Below are 20,431 nucleotides of genomic sequence, written 5' to 3' on the forward strand. Positions count from 1 at the left end.
TCACGTAGAAGGGAAACAATAAAATGATAAAAATAAAACATGATATAATACAATTCTCACGACGTTTCGGCCACAACGCAAGCAGCCGTCCTCAGGTGAAGAACAGAGCTGTCGGAAAGACGGCGTCCTAATGAACACAGCTAAGCTTGGCAGCGTATTTTAAGCTGGGTGGGAGGAGGAGAGCGCCTTGACAAAGGAGTTTACATATCAACAGAGGCATTTAGCATATTGATGACAAATGCAGATATGGGGTTAGTCACTCCTTGTGGAATGTGTAGGCGGTCGGGGGTTAGCAGTAATAAAGGGAGGGAAATTTTAATAATAATAAAGATAATAATAATAAAGAACTGCGTATCAAGCTCGTGCATCAAGCTAGTAAGGCCGTCGCCCCGCCCCCAACCCCCCACCTCTCTCTCCCCCCAGCTGCCCCACCCCCCAACCCCCCACCTCTCTCTCCCCCCAGCTGCCCCACCCCCAACCCCCCCACCTCTCCCCCCAGCTGCCCCACCCCCCAACCCCCACCGCTCTCCCCAGCTCTCCCGTCGCCAGGAAACTGCACCCACTTCAAATATTGTCGCTTTATTGTACAAACAATTGTAATAATGTAAAACGTGATAACACGTGCAATTTTAGTGTGAGTGGTTTATTCAGCAGTGCTTTAGTCAAAGGTAAGTGTTGCATAGTGGATAGTCCTACCATGAAATAATTAAACGAGTCATGACATGTCACACGTGTAAAATATTTTTGGGATAGCCCGCACCTCCATATACCCCGCAGGGTCTTGTTTTGTTTGTAAAAAGTGGTATACCCCGCGGGTTATATGCGGGAAAATACGGTGATATCAAACAGGAGGAATTAACGGTGCAACGCATCTCATCTGTTAAATATCTGCAGGCAATAGGATAGTCATCGATTGATCCTGGCTGCAGACATTGGTAGGTCACAAATATTATGCATACCGTTGTGACAAATAAAGGAGTTGTGTAGGCAGCTTGGGCAGCTTTGGATAAGACTTGTTATGATCCTGCCCATACCCGAGCATGGAGTGCATTCGCTTGTTCAGCTCTTCTGCACATTCGTCCTCACTGCTGCGCTTGGACAACACGACAATGACAACAGAATGATCCGCGCCAGGTGCGGGTCGCGGTGTTTATGTGCGCGGTGGGATGGAGTCGCCAAAAATAAATAAATTAATTGCGATTTTGACTTCCGTTTATTCGGGACCCCGGGGGTCCCGCCATGAGGTTCATATGAAAGATCAGGGCTGATGGTGATGATTACTATTATTAAAACTGTTTTGAAAGCATGTGGGTGTACAGTGTATAAAAGTGTCTTTAACGTGGCCTTCCCTCTTTCGTTTGTTTGCTCTGGTTCTGTTTTTGTTTCCTCATTTTCATGCATTGTACATTGGGATCCTTGGATGGAAGGCGCTTTATACATTTGAATTATTATATGCGACTTAGGAGCTGTGTACATGAATGCACACACACACACACACATTTGAACGTATGCTGAACTTCTTTCGCGCCGCACGGAACCAACCCGTGCTAGGTGCGCGGGCGAGGGACAACACACTGACACACAAAAAGAGCTTCTAAAGAAATGATTTCCAATCTAGGTTTACAAGTGCATATCTCCAGTGGCTTCCTGATATCGCAAGAACGTTCCAGATGGCCGCAGAAGCACATCCCAAAAGCGCCGCACGATGCAGTGACAAATCCAACTTCCTGATCACCAGTGCAGTGGAGGGACCGTTTTGGAAACAGATTGAATGTGTGTGGCACAGAAGTCAGTACACCACATTCACCGTAACAGATGGCCTTGATTTAATTCGGTTCTGCGCTTACATCAAATTGTAGCTTCCAAGCATTCCAGCGGACCATTATTCACTGCTAGCTCCCACACACTCGGTAATTTGTGGCCACCTTTCAAGCAAGCATGGCTGCTGATGAGACGCAGATAGTCAACACCGGTCCAGAGTGTACTTGAACTACCGCTGGATAAAGATGCACTTCCAGGCAGATGTGCAGCCAATTGGTTATGGCAAGGTATACTTCCATGTATTTTATTGCGTGGAGTGACAAATGTTGGAAGGAGGGGCACTTATTTTAAAAGTTGTGCTTTACTAAAAGTTAAATCGCCAAATAGGAATGGAAATTATTTTAATTACATTCATATTTAGATTACATTTTCATTAAGAGCACGTGATCGTTTTAATACCTTCATTGCATTCATTAAAAGCAAGACACACTTGTGAAATTATTTGTCTCACGTGCATATGTTTCGTCATGCTTAATGGGATAATTCAGAAAAGCTTTCAATGTGGCTTCATAAGCAGAAAAGTGCGAGCCTGGAATGTTCGTGCTTATAAAGGAACGCTTGCATGTTACTGATAAACAGCGTATAAAAGTTCTCAAATGGAAAAAAAAAAAAGATACATAATTTACATGGCTACATATAAATATTGTTTTACCCAACACTTTCTTGAAGGACAGTGTGTTCTCATTACTGCTGCTGACAACACCCCCTTTAGAGATAAGTCATCATGAATGAAATGATCTCATTTTATTCACTTATTCTCACGTGGGCGTATGCCCGAGACGAGCCTCTGTCATGTTGATATGCTCAGCAAGCGACAGCTCAACTGCTGACTGTGAAATGGAATAATGCACGAGTTATATAATCCTCGAGGAGGGAAAAAAAAAAGTACGTGTGTGAATAATGGACGCTTCAGCGAGCAGGTTTCGCCTCTCAAAGCCCCAACTAAACCTCCGCTCCTTTGGGGGGCGGGCAGGTGCCCCTTCTCTGTTGCTGCTCCTATATTCTGGAAATCCGTCCTCCCAGTCATACGTATGTATGTATGTTGAACTTCTTTTGCACCGTATATAGCGAACCACGCTAATAGGTGCGGGGGAAGGACAACAAACTTAACAAAACCGTTCTAAAGAAATGTTTTAAATCGAGATTTTAAAACGCATAGCTCCAGTGGCTTCCGAATACCTGAGGGAAGAGCGTTCCAGATAGCCGCAGAAGCGTATCTGAAAGCACGCGAGGCAGTGACCGTATTTTTTTCGATGGCTCGCCAAAAGCCACAGGCGAGAGTGACCGAAGTTCCCGTGATGGTGTTGTGGTTCATATGTGGCAAGCACTTTGTGTGTAATGACCTTGTGCTGCTGACTCCTTGGCCCTATCTTTTCTGTTTCCTACAACTGACCACTGACCACTCGAATCTAACATGTCCATTGTATATTGCGTTGCTGGCCACTTGGCATTTTGGGCCTTTGCTCAGCGACCATCGTCATGAATACATCTCTCGGTAGGAATGTCTCACTCGAGAGCGTCTTAAAAATGCACCTGCATGGAGAAACGATAGAAATCCATCCGGTGGAGTGGTGGTACAGCGGTCCACACACCGCACTACAAACCCAGCGACTAGATTGAGATTCACACCCACGGTTGACATCAGGATCAAGCGGTATCGGAGCTGGTTATACCCTCCACTCCCTTTAACAACCCGCACTGACCGGCATGGTGAAGTATGGTAAGAAAAAAACAAATATACACAACCCATGAACGACAATGGTGTGAGGGTGGCCTTTATCCATTTTATGGATTGAGAATTGATCTGTTTTTTTTATTTTATTTGAGAAATACAAAAAAAAACTGTCTCGTGTTGTATTCACCAGGGCAAAACGTATGACCTGTGACATCAGACGTACGCCGACGAGCTATCCATGCAGCTGTGACAGATCAGTGCAGGTTTATCAATATTTGACCGTCGAATGTTTAACGCCCGTACGCTTAGCCTCGGGGAATTTGTGTAATCGGCGGTGGTCAAAAGCCACGTTTTTGCCGCGTCAGTGGCGTAATGACGTCCGTTGCAAGTGTGGCCCGTGCGAATAATTTCAGGGAGGCGAATGTGCCCACAGACATTGCCTCAGAAACAGTTTCTCCTCGCCGGAGTGCGGGGGGAAATCTTGTAATAAACAAAGCCTCACCGCGGTAAATGTAATCCACACGGCACGCAATGTACCGAAGCATTACGCGAATATTTTTTCAGTGTTCTTTCGCTCTAGATTGCATAAGCGTGAAACCCGTTAACCCGATATCTCTCTCTGTGGACTACGGAAGTTATGTAGTATTTCGTCTTATTTCCCAATAAAGGCGAGGCTACGTCTTTTTTTACAATTTATATAAACAACGTTAGTCACACGGTCTGCAGAGAATAAAGGTACTTAAGTCGACAGTTTAAACAGTTAAATAAAAATGATGTAACTTGTAATAACTCTGCCACAGTCTTATTAGCATGTTTGTTGATTAATCCCATTTATCCTGAGCCAATTCAACAAGAATAACTTTTTTATATCAAAAAGCCTAAATGGTATTAGTATTTAACATAATATCTGCTTGACAATGCTGCCTCTGGCAGTAAGAATATCTGAAACTGCGTATTAATCTGTTTTGCTAAGAATAATAAACATGCAGAGGTAAAAGTAAAAAAATCTGTAATTCAATCTAAGATTAAGATTGAAAATAGTACATACCTCATTTAGCATTCTAGAGTGGGGAATTCTGGGTAATGAAATAAAGTCACCTTCCGTTTTATATGTCCACATAATTCGTCTTTAGTCTATTAACATATTGGCCTTTCAAACGACTTGTAAAACATATCTATGGGACCTTTTTGCCAGTTTAAAAAATGATGAAAAATAAGAATGGGTGTTTTATGAAAAATAAAACAGGTGTTAAGATGTTAAAACAAACATGCTGTGATAATATATGCATTGTCTTTGAAACTTATTGGCCAATGCAGACTGGATGCCTTGAAAAAGGTATCTATTTGGTGTCTGAACACCTGAACACTTGTTTTATTGCCAGAAAGGGTAAAAACTATTCTCACTTGCAAAGTCAACATCGTTTATCTACAGATGCAAATACTGGACTGGCTTCGCCTTCTTGGGGCTCATCAGCGAGGCCTGCTGTACGTATCCTGCACCACCAACAGAGAGGGTGTGGTGGTCCTTTCTACATATATTCATTTGCATTCATTGGCCCTTCATTCTTGCAATATTTTCGTTACACTTTTCTGCACCAAATTTACAGTGGATTTTTGTTTACGTACGTGTGTACGTATGTTGCACTTCTTTCGCACCGTACGTAGCCAACCGTGAAAATCGGAGGTGCGAGGGAAGGACAACATAATAAACACAAGCAATGGAATGGAGGACCACATGCACTTGAAGAAGATGATGACCCTGATGGTGACACTTTAGGAAAACGAAACCAAGGTCTATTATTTTGATGGTGATATTACGATTACCATTGTTTTTGCCGAGGCAGATGGCAATAGTGAAGAAGTTGAAAATGATGATGCAGAAGAAGAAGTATTCCTGGGAAAGCCTCACTGCACCGAGTCTTAAGAGAGTTTGACAAGCGGGAAAATCCAGAGTATTGCCATGTGGCTTTGTGCTACATTCCACACTCTGGAGAACTCGTGACAGCAATCTCTATAGGACTTGGTTGCTTTGTGTTCACACAAACGCTGTTCACTAACATTTAGTCTGGAAGGTGCCAATAAGGTGATAACTAATACAAATAATAAAATAAATTATTTGGTGATACTGCATTTGGTAGTGGTGCACAAATAACAAAAAACACAACACGCTCGTCAATAATACTATGACCTTAAAAATAAAAATATTAAAATAGGTGACGTTTCAGGCAAGGGTCCTTCATCATGGTACATAAATAGAGAGGAGAGAGATAGGGTGGATAATAGGATAAACTATATAAATATTTATATATGGAGATACGGCTGGAGTTTGATTTATTTATCATAAACAGTGAAAAACAGAATCTGCAAAGAAACTATTAAAATGTAACTTACAAATAATTCTGAGCGATGATTCGGTTGCTGTGTTGCGTACCATGGCTAACCTCTTTGTAGAGAGATGGGTTAATTTTCCAGATCATAAAACAGACTTGGGGGGTGGGGGGGGAGGAAATGGTGAATGAAATTAAATGTGCATGGAAGGGAATGACTCCGGGCTCCCGCCAACGCCATTATGCTGTGTCGCTAAATATGCCAAGATCCTGTGACTCGTGCCTGTCGCCAGCCCTGTGAGAAGCCAGCAACAGGAAGGACGTGAGTCCACATGTCCGAGGCCGGCTGTTGTGAGCCCACGTCTATCCCACCGGATAGACGTGATGCCGAAAACAATATTCAGGAGGTATACTTTTTTTTGTGTGTAAGCAATAATTAGATCTGTAAAGTTAAATATATTATCCGACAAATTATGATTTGGTTTACTTGTTTAATGGACGATCGCTACCCTGCAAAGATGAAACATAGGAAATACTGTAAATGGAACCATGGTAAGTACAATTAGTTTAAAAAACACAAGGGGCAAAACATTAATTAAAATAAACAATTTATAACATTTCGAAGCATGTAAAGAGCATAATGTTACTTTGGAAAGGAAAAAGTACAAATTACTGGGATGTCACGAAAGAGAGTTCTAAATCCCGAGTTCAATTCCTAAATGCAGCTTAAGATCGAGGTGGGTGATATCAGAACTGATCCCATGCCACCGTCCCTTCACCAACCCACACTGACCAGCATGGTGAAGTATGGCCAAACAGCCCCATGACTGGTATGCCATGGGGATCCCTGAATGTAGCAGTCAAACTCTCTGGTTCTTTCGGTAAAGTCACGTAGGTATAAAATAAAAAAATAACTCACGACGTTTCGATTGCAACACAAGCAATCATCATCAGGTGGGGAAACCACATCAAAAAATGTTCTTGCTTGTGTTGCAATCAAAACGTGGTTATTTTTTTTATTTTACTTGATACCTACGTGACTTTACCGAAAGAACTAGAGAGTATGGATTCCTGCAGTCACGAAAGCTTCAAAGGCAGCAGTCAAAGTAAAAAAATGGCTGTACATTTATGATATTAATAAGCCATGGTAAATATTTCGATTTAAAGCTTTCGTGACTGCAATGATTCATCTTCTTTGGTTCTTTCGGTAAAGTCACGTAGAATGAGAATAAAATAATAAATTGATAAAATAAAATATTATTATTGTGTTATTTTATTTTATCAATTAATTATTTTATTCTCATTCTACGTGACTTTACCGAAAGAACCAAAGAACATGGTAAATATATTGTACACTAACAAAACATTGTAGCAATTTCAGTGTGAATAATATAGCCAACTTACAGGATCAGTTTAGCTGTTAATCCTTCGTAATTATATTCAAGGCATTTAGGGTCATAATCCCTGAGCTCGTATTCATGGAGAAGACAATGTTTTAAAGAGCCAAATCGGGCTCTAAGGAGCGTGCAGATTTACATATATTCTACATAATATAAAATGGAAGGTACCATATTTTAAACGGAATGATTTTTAAATACGTAGGCTTCCACAGGCCAATTTTATGATTCACAGTCGATTTTTAGGTTAGGCCACAGTCATGATCTGACACAATCTGTGTTAAGGCCCTCCACCATACGACTCAGCCAAACAAATTAAACTGTGACGTGGTGTTTAAGCGTTGAACGAGCCAGTATTATTGTTTCAGCTCACCAGTAAGTGGAAGAATAATTTTCAAAATGAAATTCGATTAATTGTCAGAATTAAAACCAAATGAAATCACGACGTTTCGGGCGCAACACAAGCGTCCTTTTTCAGGTGGGGACAACGTAGCGAAAGCACACCGCTTAAGTGTGTCACACCGCTTAAGTGTGTCATACCGCTTAAGTGTGTCACATCGCTTAAGTGTGTCACACCGCTTAAGTGTGTCACATCGCTTAAGTGTGTCACATCGCTTAAGTGTGTCACACCGCTTAAGTGTGTCACACCGCTTAAGTGTGTCACACCGCTTAAGTGTGTCGACACACTCGTCCCCACCTGAAGAAGGACACTTGTGTTGCATCCGAAACGTCGTGATTTAATTTATTTAATTTTTTTACCTACGTGACTTTACCGAAAAAAACAAAGAGTATGAATCCTTGCAGTCACGAAAATTTCAAATCCAGAAATAAAAACCAAGTCTCACTTTCTGGATTTTTTATTTGACTTCCTGAATATTGTCTGTATTTAAACATAGCGTAGCTAATTGGTAAATGTGGTTGTGAGTATTGTTCTTTTCTTTACCAGTGAGCTAAAGCACTAATATATGGCGTATATAAACACTTGTATGTGTGAATTGTGCATCTATCGGAAGGTGGCCAGATCATTACGTAGCCTAACCCAATAATCAACTATTAATGATTCAAACTTGAGATATGTTGTTCTCAACAGCGACATAGTATATATAATTTATTTATATATCCACAGAAACCACACTGGAGGTCCTTCCGTCAGCAATTGTATGAGCAAGCAATTGCAGGGCTGCACATTTATCCAATAGAGCGAGAGAACACTCTATACTTTACGTATGTATTACTTCACTTATTAATCCAAGAAAACCACACTGAGTCGCTGGACTCTTTTTCAGGAGGGTCCTATTTTGAGATGTTTATTCACGTGGGAAGAAACCAGCACAACCAGAGAAACCCGACACACGGGAATTGGCAACACTACATCTCCGTACAGATGGAAACAGATTGAGATTAGTCCACTCGATGCTTCTGCTGGCGAGTCAGGGTATGACACCTTGGCACCATTTTTACAGGGAACAGAAATCGGTGTCATTAGGCGTGACATTTTAAGGATAATTACTAGCCATCGGAGACAAGCGTTAACGCTTGAACAAAATGTATCATTTGTTTTATGACCCAAGAGTGATATGCTCAACTTTGTATCGTATAATTTCGTCTGTGATGCAAAACGAATATTACTCAAATCTATTTCTTGTTAGAAAACAGAGTTAACAAAATAAATTTAATTGACAAAATACAACGAAATGGCTTTTGTTATTCCACAACTACACAAGCACAACTACATCAGAGTTTAAAACTAGGTGCCAGTTGCAAAATGTCACTATTTACACCTTGTTCAATTTTACATCTACTTGCTTTGCATTGAAAAGCACACGTGATTTTTAAAACATTTTTTCAAAAAAACAGTGGCTTGTGATTAATGGCGTTCTTGGGACCGATCAAAAGAGAGAGATATGGAATCGAAGCGCGCAGACTTTTGCCACAACGCGCAATCCTCTTAATTCCCAGAGCCACCACCACGCTCGCCAAACGCAGGCACACGACGCCGAATGTGTAGACGATTAGAGGGCCCGGCTTGCATACCCAAATACGACGCGGCGCCGCATCCAACACGGGCCGCCTGCTTGATAGAGGGCGTGACGCTACACACAGTTATGGATCAAGGCTCCCCTGCTGCGGCAGGCGTGATGGATAGAATACATTTATTTTTCTGACCGAAATCTAAGTGTTTCCCATAAAGGCCCTGATTAATCACATGCCCGTGGAAAGAAGAGGGGGAAAAATAGAGAAAATCGCACTCATGCCCGTGCATGATGCATCTCAGCGGAGATGCCAAAACAATTTTGCCATTGCCTCGGCACAATTGAAACGCTGGTCAAGACGTTGGAATCAGAACGACATGCTGTGCGAAACTCAGAAAAATTAGTTTTGGACATTCTGCAAATGGTTTAAAGTACACAGCGGGATTTGAGAATTCTGTCGTTTGATTTATAACTTTTGTTATTGCTCCATAACAAAAAAAAAACAAACGTTTGCGTGCATGCAGCAGGGACACGCCGTAGTGAACATACGTTAATCAAATGAAATAGATTGCTTACAGTATTGGATAAATATGATCAATTTGGTAGCGGGATCATGGATGCTCGGCGGAAATCCATTTTGTGCCTCTTTGCATGAACAGACGCTCCCGCGTGCGGCTTGCACTGCCGCTCTCGCGCTAGCAGCGTGCTAGAGAATTGTTACATCCAGCAGTGCAGCGTATCGCGATTAGGATGCCATGATGCCACACACACACACATTTATAAGCTTGTTATTATCTTACATCGAGTGATTATTTGCATTCACATGGTCACACTTTGGCTCGCGTATATTTAGCGTGCACGTAGTATGCAATATGCATTTAAGTATCACTTTAGTTGCTCTAAGAGAGATCCTTTTATCTTGGTAAAATGGGCAGTTAAAACAAAATGAATTAATAATGGCAGGGAGGTTCCATGGGGATAGAGAGCTGCTGCTTTCACTGCATCTAAAAAAACAAGAAGCAGGTTATTTATTACTTTCAATTACGACATTAAGGGCACAAATGAAGGCAAAACCTCCACAGACAAAAATGCCGCAACGAATTCTCTACTGGGTTTCACCAGAGTCTGTCAACCCTCGAATGAATGAATCGAGGGCGATACCCTAAACTATGTCTCCCCCTCTCGCGTGGTTTCGCGAATAAATGTTTAAACAAATAAACAAAAGAAGTTACAAGAAACATAGATAAGAGGCATGACATTTGTATATTCATATTCTTTGGGTCTTTCGGTGAAGCCATGTAGATGAAAAAATAATAAAAATATCACGACGTTTTGATCGCAACACAAGCAATCGTCATCAGGTGAAAAAATATCGCGGGAGAGCTGCTGAGGCAGGTAGAAATATAGCGGGAGAGCTGTTGAGGCAAGATGTTATAAAGGTTTGAGATGGATTTAGCCCAAGGATCATAAGTGAAGTGGGCGGGGCTAGAGATGAAATTTGCATGTCAATGTAAGATCGGGGAGTTGAGCTACCTCCACGACGAGGAAGCTGTGGAGGTGGCCAATGTATTGTGAGAGATTAGCATGTCAATGTAAGAAAACCACTGCAACAGTGGCTGTGTTAGACGTTTAGCCTGTTAATGTGACTCAGAGAGTCAAAAATAACTGCTAATATCAGCAGGTAGGATGGAAACTTCACAGCCAGTTATGACTTAAACTGGTTAATGATGTCCTTCCAATGATTGCTGTTTGTACCCATCTTCTCGGTTTAAATTGTGTCTGTGTTTATATATCTGGATGGCTTCATGAACGATTTTTTGCTGATAGCCAGTGGGTTGGCAGAGTACCTTCTTGGAAAAATTTATTTCGTGTGTGCCCACATTAAAACAATGATCAGTCACGGCTGAGGTATTGGTCCTACCATGTTTCAGATCTGCCAATATGTTCACGAAAACGGTCCGAGACATGTCGCTTAGTTTCCCCAATGTAACTACTGCCGCAGACAGAGCTTAGTTTGTAGACACCGGGGAATTACATGTCAGGGACACATCCTTCACAGATGGGATCAGATCACGAATTTTATGTACTGTGTTGAATCGAACCTGGATCTTGTGTTTGCTCATGATTTTGGAAATATTTTTGGTAACCCCTGCTATGTATGGCAAGGTGATGGTTTTAATTGGGTCCTCAGATGGCTCCTCAACGGTTGGGGTGTTAGCTTTACGGATTGTGTAGTCTGAATATCCATTCATCTTGAGGGTTTGGTGTACGTGCTCCAGTTCACTGGCTAGGTGATGATGGTCGGAGATACATCGAGCTCTATGGTGTAGAGTTCTGATGAGGGAATTTTTCTGGGATGGACGGTGGTGGGAGTCAAGTTTTAGGTAGGCATCTGTATGGGTGGCTTTCCTGTAGACAGAGTGTCCCATTGAGGCATCTGGTCTCTTTTCGATTAAAACATCCAAGAATGGTAACTTGGCATCCTTTTCCACCTCCATGGTGAATTTGATGGCTGGGTGTATGGAATTGATGTGGTTGAAGAATTGGCCCAGAGCAGGTAGGCCATGTCGCCAGATGACAAACGTGTCATCTGCGTATCTCTTCCACAAGGAAGGACATAGGGTAGATGCCTGTCTCAATTTTTTCCATGAAAACATTAGCTACAACTAGAGATAAGGGAAAACGCACTGGGGTACCTTCAACTTGTTTGTAGAATGTTCCATTCCAGGTGAAGTAAGTGTTGGTGAGGCAGCGTCTAACCAGGGCCAGTACATCAGCATTCAGTCCTTGTTGGACCAAATCTTCAATGATTGCAATGGTGTCAGGCAAAGGAACTTTGATACTATATCGAAAGATACTTACAAACTGATAAGCAAATCACCTGGAGATAGTGAGATGGCATTCATTAAATATACCAAGTGAGCTGAGTTAAGTACAGCTGAGGTGGTCTTGCCAGTGAATGGTTGTAAGGTATCAGACAGAAATCGGGCCAGTTTGTAGGTGGATGAGTCAATGGTGGAGACAAGTAATGACGATTGCTTGTGTTGCGATCGAAACGTCGTGATATTTTTTATTATTTTTATATCTACGTGGCTTTACCGAAAGACCCAAAGAATATTAATTCCTGCAGTCACGAAAGCTTTAAGTCAAGATTTGTATATTCATTTTAAAAACCAATTTTACACAGCATAGCCTTGGTGTAACCTAATTTCTTCGACAATACTGGACTGTGTACAAGCAACGTTTCAGAATAAAGAAGTTTCATTGCAGTCATTCACAAAGAGGCTTGTGCAAATCAATCATGGTCTGGGCATATGCCAGCCCACCACGGCTACCAGGGCCCTCTGTTTGGAGGCTCCAAGCAGCGATTTCCCTCGGTAACTTTCATCCCTCTGCTCGCATCCCGCGTCGCCCATATCTCCGGACACAATAATGCGGTCACCGCGTAAAATCCGCACAACTTTTGCGGCCACTCGAGTCACCCCTTCGTCCACGTCTACTGTTTATAGGTGGCTTAAATAAACGCGGAAAAAAATCCATCTCGCCTGAATATCGACCTTCGGATAGCATTGCACCCAGACAGAATGCTAATTTCATGCTGTCTCTAAAAGATACACATTAAAGCTTTGTGGTCATTTACGAAAATGTGATTGTTTTTTGTTGTGTTTCCCCTCTGATCTGCAGACCCTGACGCACACACAAAGCTTGACATTGCTACAGAGATGTCTTGTGAACTCATACCGAGGTATTGCCAAACATTTACGAGATTAGTTCATTAGATATGAATCAGCTGTTGTCTCAATGAGTGCAACTAAGAGTGGCAAAATTAACAATAATTTTGCACAGATTGAACCTTGACAATAATCGTGGTGGGAAACTGTTTAAGTACGCATCTTGTCTGAATGGTAGCTTATTTTATCATGGGACCTCCTTTGCCAGTACCAAAATATGAGAATAGGTTTTCCCCTTTTTTCTGGCAACAGGTGTTAAGAAGTAAAAAAAACAGCAAACTGAAACCTTTTACAAGAAATCATCAAGCCCAGTCTCAAAAGGTGTTAGACCAGAGGACGCCTTTTGGCCTTTTGGCGTCTCGTCTAACACCTTGAGACTAGGCTCCAAAGAAAACTGTCTCTGATGTGGACCATTCGGTTTCAAGGACAATGCATATATTATCAGAGTATGTTTTTTGTTTGCATTCTGACCACAAGTATTGTGGTTAATGCAGACATGCTTCATTGTAAAAGGTTTCAATTTGGTGTTTTAACATCTTAACACCTGTTTTGTTGCCAGCAAAAAGAGGAAAACCTATTCTCATGATAGCTTATTATGTTTAGGATTAAACTGTCTACTCGTTAAAACATGTTTCACAGCACGTTAAAGCCTAGGAAGTCGCTTAATTATATCTAATTGGAATAAGCGAATCTTCACATTCCTGAGTTTGTGTCCCTGCACCCAAAAGCAGTACGTGACGCATGCTGATGAGGCCCAGAAGGATGGAGACCATCGCAGAGTTTGCTTGCTTTATAATTAAAACGATACTGGACAATACTACGAAACAATGTAAACCTTTTAAAATGCAATGCTTTAAGAAAACCTCTCCAGGCTGTGTTGATCAGCGGGGTTTTTTGACCACACGTCACCATGATGGTCAATGTGGATATCACTCGCCACTGATGTTCGCTGTGATGGGGGATTTTACTTAGAGCTTACTGGATTCACAGTGCAGTCTGCTAACCGTTACATCGCCCCCAATCAATTTAAAGGTATTCATTTTTAAATGAAAACAGTTTAATGCTATACAATGCAGATTTTCTCTTGTGCAGTATCTCTTTAGCTAAATTGTATCGAGGTGCATAGTCAAGAACATAACGCAAAGCCAAGGGCGTTTAATAACTGCTGTACACTTCAGAAAGTTCTATTGTACAGATACAAACCACTAATTTATCGTCCCATATTTATCTTGTGTGGTATTTACGACAGTTCAATTTGGTCACACGTTGAAGGAATCGTGGGTTGGGGATTCGAGTACAAACACCACGTAGGGGTCTCCCATATGAACGGTGATTTTATTGCTTTTAACTTGAAGCATATATGAGATATATTTCATTCGTGATTGGGCTGTGTATGAAATAACACCGGCAGTTGCAGTTCACTGCCCATAGGGACCTTGTGTTGACGTGCCCACAGATAACTTTAAGAAACTGTCTCCACTGCAGCTCAACAGGGCATTTTTCATCGTCTAAAAAGTGGCATTTATTATCTATGAAAACTGTTGTCTTCACACACCAAAAATAATAATTAGTGGTCAGGGTGACATGTTTTCCAGAGTCATATTGCAGATAAACGGTATGAAATTGCAAGCAAAATTGATTTCTTAAACCTTCAACATAAAGTACCATTAATGACAGAAAGGAAACCATTCACTGCGACCTCACTAAACTATAATATAGAATTGTAACCTTTCCCAAAAACCCACTATTGATTGACTCTGATGAATGGTTTGACATTTATTGTAAAACGCACATCACAAAAGACGCTTAAAAGTGTTGAGGAAATAAATGAACCAACAAAACAACAAAGAAAAATATATCATTTCATGAATAAAAGGCAATGACCAAAATAATGCAATGGCAATGTTTAACCTTAGAGGCTTTGTCCTGCTGGTGTCCCTAGGCTTGTGTGAATGCGCTATTGCTATTTACTATCGCTCACTCTGAACAATTCTTACTGTGATGCAAGAGCACAAATTCATCCGAGGTTGGACCACCGCCGTTTTATCTGGGGTGGATGACCCAGTTCCTCCCTCACCGCACGTGATGGAATTCCACGTGAAGCAGTCGAGGTGATTGATGATCATCGAGCAACTCACTGATTCTCCCCAGTCAGTTGCTCACAGGTGGTTAGCCACCCGTTCCCTTTTACTCTTCAGTCGCTATTACCACGGTTACTGTTCCTGTTGGCTTCACTCGTGGGCCCCCCCCCCCCCCCCCCCTTGTTGAGGAGTTTGTATAACTGGCTAATTTCATCTCATCCATTCGGTACTGTGTTCAACCAACACACCGTAGGTCACGCCAACACACTCGCGCAACTCACCCGACACACCGCACGTTTTCCCTCGCACTGCCCCGCTTGGGAATTCCCTCATCCCATCTCTTTCTTCCCCCCCGAGCTCTCATAATAACCTTGGCTCCATTCAAGAACCGTACGAACTCTTCTCTATTACAGCTCTCGAGAGCGCTGTCTGTGACATGTTGGACCTTCGGTGGCTTGTGCTCAGAAGCTGTGTGTAAAAAACTGTCACCACAACGGGTGAGTTGCTGCTTGCGTGAAGGTGGGGGGGGGGGGGCAAGGAACATTTTTAGAGAGTTCTAGGTTGCCACTGATGTTAGCCGTGCCTCGGAGCCTAGTAAATCCAGGTCGCCGAGTTCACAGCACGACAGCAATGAACCGCTGGGCCTCCACCACCACCACTACTACACTCGCCCCAGGGGCAGTAACAGCAATTGAATATGTACGGTAATATAATTGTACAATAGAATGAAAAGTTTCTTGAAGTAAAGTATTCCTATTTTTTTAAAATTCATAATAAAGAACTATAACACATTTAAATAAAACAATGTCTAACAAAATGAGCGGAATGTGATTGTACCATTAGCAAAATAAAAAAAAAATGTAAAACCTGTATGCATTATTGAACAGGAAAATGTCTGTAAGACTGTAAGATAAATCTTTAAAATCAATTATTGTACACCGTATGGTAATGAGTAAAGCGAGAGGGGTTGGATGGTTGTATAGTGGTACAGTGGGTAAATCATTGTCCTCTGAACCCAGAAAGCTGAGTTTCATTCCAGCCACGTTTGCTGAAAAAGAACTGGCCTTGGGTGCCCCCAACACCAACCGGCACTGCCCGTCGTGGTGAAGTATGGACAATGCCCCATGGCTGGCGACAGCATAGGGATGCTTTCATCTAGCAGCTTATCGATAGAGGGTTATAATAAAAAAAATGCATGTATTATGGCTTTATTTGTAAAAAAAAAATGTTTACCACTTGTGAAAACATTTTCGACAAGCTATAAGATAAATAGTTGGCTGCTATAGATTTCCACGTGATGATAAGCCGCTTTGTTGAGCTACCATTTGTGGTCAGGTCGCTTCTGAAACATAGCCATGGACGTATAGCTCAATGGGTCTTACCTGGTAAAGTTAACACGTGGTATAGCGAGTTTAGTTGGGAAGGCTAGAACGCCATTTCCACCTGTTCCCTTTGCAGTGCAGTGCAGCATCAGCAGCAGTGCACTGCCACAACTCATAAAATCGTTCACCTAATTTGTTTCCCCAAACACTACCCCAGAGCAGGAAAATATAGAGTAGGCTAACGTTTCAAGAGATTGACTGGCGTGTGGTTGGAGACCACACTGTAGACTGTGGGAGAAACACTGGGACATTTGAGAAAGCTTGAAAAAACAACAAAATGTAATATTTTTTCGATAACCATTTATTAACTTTGGGAAACCATTCCCCCCCCCCCCCCCCCCATTATATACGGCAAATTGAATGACGAATGTGGTGGATCCTGATTGCGGATTGTATAATTTTTTAAAAAGAATGTTTCTCATATTTGTTGTATTCCCCCTCAATTGTATACTAATTGTGCTTCAGGCCTCGCATCATGAGACAAGGCATCGATTCGTATCTAACTCGCACAGCAGTATGACCCACACTGTTGGAGAACAGCCCACGGCAAGCGAATACCGGAGCAACCCTGGAGATCCCTTCAAGGGACTTCCGGTCGACACGGAAGGGGTCAGCACTTTCCCCAACCTCTCTGCATACGACTACAATGTTCATGACACGACAGCTCAACTGATATTTGATCCTAAGAGCTGGAACTTAGCCAAACGATGTGTAGAATCAAATAGAATGCAATGGCTTTATTGTATTTGTGTCCAGTCATTGATGACCGGTCGGAGACAGTCCCAGATGTTTCCTAAAGTGTCACTGAAACGCGTAGATGAATACCGACTGACCAGTTGACCTATGCTTCCTTGGAGCCAACGTGATCCCCTTTGAGGAGCCAATTTCCTTTTAAGCCCGGGACTAAGGGATATACCAAGCATGCACCCTCAAGATTATCCACTGGGCTTAAGAGACTCTTTGCATAGCATTGTTGAACGGAGGATCGTGCCATGTTATTAACAATTTGAGAGGGATTGTAGGAGGCTTCAGCAAGCCGATTACAAGGGCACATTTTAGGGCAGAAGGGCCTGCACATGGCGAAAAGAACACTTGTCTCGCCGAGGTCAAGGGTGCACACGCTCAACTCCCAAACCCATCTTGAAAAATGCTCAGCTGTCCAATTTCCTCAGGGTTCAATTAATAATGGTATGTGGGGGGTGGGGGGCTACACATTCTGTTTTTTTTTTAAAAGGTGCCTTTTTCACGATACCGAATGCATTTTTGTGAGTGAACTTTGATCCTTATTGCCAACATTTATTCGGAGCCCTTGAACAACTCAGAAGTTGAAATATTATTACATTTAATTTGTATCTGCTCATTGGTTGAATACCATACTTGACATTACTTTACCTCTTGCTCCGGTAATTTATCATTTTTTAGGTCAATGTATTCATGCATGACTTTTTCATGGTGGTTTGCAGCAAATTTACAATGTAATTATCGCTTGGGATGCTTTCCAAATTTACAAGAGAGCACACATTTTTACAGGTTTGTTTCTCTGTATGCATGATCACAATGGCATCTATGCATGAGTCACCTTTCAATTTTACAGAAAACAAAAACTGCAATTAGTTGTTTTCATTTTCGAATGCTAAGCTTGCTAATTGATGTACCACTGTTGTGGCCGTAAATTAAAACTGTTAGCATGTATGCCATTCATTATGCATACTGCAGAGTTTGCCTCAATCCCATCTCTGCTTGTGAATAATATTTGTAAAAAAATGTTTTACCATATTTGGCATTAACACTGCCGCACAAATAGAAAGCTAAATCACAGCGAGCAAATTGGCAACGGTGCGTGGCTGTACATGACTGTCGTTGCAGTCCCTTAAATACATTTTTTTTAAAGCGTATTGATGTTTCAGAATATTATGATACTACAATATCTGCTGCCACATGAATTTTAGAGAAAATGAGAATTTTCAAGCGATATCAATTTTGATCCAATTATAAAGTACTAGAGGGAAGTACCCGGCATTGCCCAGGCGAAAAATCAGACACACACATCGACCTACACACACTTACAGACATTGACCCACACACACAAAGACATCGACTTACACATACACACACACACATATGGACTCACACACACAGACATCGACTTTAGATACACACACATGGAGTTACACACACACATGGGCTAACACACACAAGCACCTACACGCACACACACAAAGAAATGGACTAAGACGCTCACATGGAGCCACACACACACACACATCGACTCACAGACACATCGACTGACATGCACACATGTACTTAGGCAGACGTAAATATTAAGAAGTGTACTATTTTAATTGTAAAATCTCACTGACACACACACATGGACTCACACACACACAGCTACTTCGACTCACACATAACAAGGCAGACACACACATAATTATTTAAAATTGAAGTAACTTAATTGTTAAATATTAGTTGTGTATACACACACACACCACGCACATACATTGACTAACACACACACAGCGACTGACACACAGATAAAAACTCATGCACACACACATCGAGTCGCACACACATCGACTGATACACACACACGGACGTAGACACACACATGGTGGAAGACACGCACATGGACTCACACGCACACAAGGGCTTAGACACAATACAAAAATATATCAAAATTGACCAAGTAAATTTTGAAATCTTAGTTGTCAGCACACAAACATTATTAATGTAATATTTGCAAGGTTATTCTTTAAAATGCAGGTTTCTGTCAACATTAGTTGACACAATAATACTAATATTAATAATGACCAAGGTATTGAAAGAATATTAGTTTGTGAGCACGCAAAAATGTAGGTTTTTAATATTTTGAAGGAGATTATTAAAATAACAGGATTATATGTGAGTTTAGTGAAAGAAGCAAGGAAGAGAAAAAGTTAGTTGTTTGCACACAAACAGTACTAATGTAATATTATCAAGGTGATTATAGAAAACAGTTTTCTATGAAGGTGAGTTGAGAAATGAGTATAATAATGACAAAGTGATTGTTAAAAGATTAGTTGTGAGCGGGCAAACAAAAATAGTAGTCTGCACACAAACACAGTTAATATAATATTAGCAAGGTGATTATTAAAAAGCTGGGTTTATATCAAGGTGAGGTTAGGAAAAGAAGCAAGGAAATGGTACCTAACATTGCCGTGGTGAGGCCTAGTCCCGTGCAGAGCCCCCGTCCTCGCCTAGAGCGCGAGGTGTCACCTTGGCAGGCTGGCGGCTGGGCCGCTCCCCCCGGCCGCGCTACAATAATACTATCTAAGCGCGGTAATAATATCTAGGGGCTCTATAGTAGTAGTAACAGGACGCATTGGGGTGGGGTGGGGAGAAGAGGACATCACACTGTGAAGAAATAACCTCAGCGTTTTGTGTGTTTTAGTTGCATGTTTAACGCGAATGAAAATTTGTGCCGATCGTGTGTGCGTCGCTAGGGGCAACCCCTGTCAGCAGTGCAAAGTGTAACGTTATAAATGCTTATAATACTACTGCGTGCGACTTACCTTGTAGAGTGTGCAGGTGAATAAAAAAAAGGCCGCGCACCTGCGGCGATGGCGCGTGTGGGTTGCTCGGGGCTAACTGTGATGAGCGTTGTGCGCACGCGCAGATTGCTGCGTTGTCCCGCCCCCGAGCGGTGAAGGGAAATTGATAAGTAATAGTGAAACTAAATAAAGAAAAATCGCACAAAAAACGCGATTTTAACTACTTTAAAGTTTAGGGATGGGAAAACGGAATAGCCTATTCCCACAGCGGGGCTTGGGGCGTGTCGCCCGGCAATTTTTTTTCGACATAAACCCCACCGTCTGAGAGCCAAATCCCCCGCAAGCGTGCGTGCGCAGACAGACGGACGGACAGACAGACAAAAAAGTGCCTTTTATAGGTTAGATTTTAAATGACGAACGTTTGATCTGGTAATTAATTTATTGTGAGGGCGTCAATATCGCTGGTTAGTGGCATATAGAGTGAGGGAAAAAAGTATTTGATCCCCTGCTGATTTTG

The 20,431-nt window shown here is 41.9% G+C and overlaps 1 protein-coding gene and 1 long non-coding RNA gene across 9 annotated transcripts in view; one reads left to right on the top strand and one right to left on the bottom strand.

The window, feature by feature from the left end:
- LOC116940164 (glutamate receptor ionotropic, delta-2-like) overlaps positions 1–20,431 on the bottom strand; it is a 219,091-nt gene that overhangs the window by 139,005 nt on the left and 59,655 nt on the right. The gene's annotated exons all lie outside the window — the stretch shown is intronic.
- LOC116940166 (uncharacterized) lies at positions 12,867–17,214 on the top strand. Its single transcript, XR_004402506.2, has 3 exons — positions 12,867–12,938; positions 15,419–15,502; positions 16,853–17,214. It is a non-coding gene; the product is annotated as an uncharacterized LOC116940166 (long non-coding RNA).

This window comes from Petromyzon marinus, chromosome 8, assembly GCF_048934315.1.
Source record: "Petromyzon marinus isolate PM22_M1 ecotype Great Lakes invasive population chromosome 8, UKy_Petmar_22M1.pri1.0, whole genome shotgun sequence".
NCBI classification, from domain to species: domain Eukaryota; kingdom Metazoa; phylum Chordata; class Hyperoartia; order Petromyzontiformes; family Petromyzontidae; genus Petromyzon; species Petromyzon marinus.